The sequence below is a fragment of the Hipposideros armiger genome, unplaced genomic scaffold (assembly GCF_001890085.2).
Source record: "Hipposideros armiger isolate ML-2016 unplaced genomic scaffold, ASM189008v1 scaffold_678, whole genome shotgun sequence".
In the NCBI taxonomy this organism is placed as follows: Eukaryota; Metazoa; Chordata; class Mammalia; order Chiroptera; family Hipposideridae; genus Hipposideros; species Hipposideros armiger.
The window spans coordinates 390942-392134 of NW_017732028.1; the positions used below are offsets into that span (position 1 = coordinate 390942).

General features: G+C 43.1%; 1 protein-coding gene across 1 annotated transcript in view; it reads left to right on the forward strand.

Annotated features, from left to right (window-relative positions):
* CCSER2 (coiled-coil serine rich protein 2) overlaps nucleotides 1-1193 on the forward strand; it is a 200293-nt gene that overhangs the window by 6762 nt on the left and 192338 nt on the right. The gene's annotated exons all lie outside the window — the stretch shown is intronic.

The following is a 1193-nucleotide window of genomic DNA, read 5'->3' on the forward strand; positions in this document are numbered from 1 at the left end:
GAGGGCAGTGTCACTGGCCCTCATATGTGGGATCCGAACTGGGGCGCTCTGGCGTCCCAAGCCAGCTCTTAACCAGTGTGCCACTCGGCTGGCCCGAGGTTTGTTGATTTTTTAACAATGCCCCAAGACCAACATTTCAAATAATTAAGAATTTCTGTTCTTTTTGTACAATTCTAGTTATCTAAGATGTGGGGGCTTGTTTTTAAATTTTGTTGGTCCGTTCCTAACTTCGTATGTCTATTTTTCAAAGAGTCACTTAGAAAAGGAATTTGTGCTTGATTTCTTCTGCTACCATTTGCTTCCGAGCATTCTTACCCTTTACTCTGCCTTCTCCTTCCCAGTTTTCACCTTCCCTGTTTCTGTACCTGTTAAGTACAATGGGAAGGCAAAAAAAGAAGAAGAAAAAACCATGGGAATTACTCCTTTCCTCCCCTCCTTTTCATCTCTGTCACCACCCTCCTCTCCCCAATCATTGCTCCCAGCTGTCCAGTTTGGCATGGCCTCCTGCCTCATATCTTCAGTTCCATGTATGGGAATGGGAGATGCAAGACAGCTCTTTAGCTGAGGAATGCTGGATATTTCAGGGTTTTCATCCTTCTGTGATCTCTGTTTTGGTGTCCGGTATTGAAAAGTCCAGGTGACATCTTATATCTTAGTAGATGCTTTCTATTCCCTGGCAATCTACCTCTCTATAAAATGCAAGCAACAATCCAGGTCCTGTTTCTTTAAATTCATTCTCTCTCTGTCTCTGTCTCTGTCTCTGTCTCTCTCTGTCTCTGTCTCTTCCATACCCTCCCAAGATATCACAGTCTTTGATGCCTGAGCCTTTTGTGAGAATACACTAGGGACAACAAAGATAGGCAGACACCAGAAGGTACTTCAGTTGTTGTTGTCGTCATCTTATTAATGCTGTTTGGTTGCAGCTGAGTGCTTTGGGGAAATTGGAGAGCTTTCTCTGACCATTATATCTTGGCAGCCAGTGTTAGGGTTGGGAGTTACAATTTTCTCTGAAGACCATAGCTTAGAAAAACAGGAACTTTCCATAACAGCTATTTTCATGTGTAGAATGGGTCTGGTGATATTTTGGTGTGAGTTGGTAGGTCAGCTTACAGGAAACATATCCGGGTGGTATTTCTTTACAGGGAGTGGAGAGGCAGGGATGGCCATTGGTTTACTGTTTTTTTTTTTTTTTT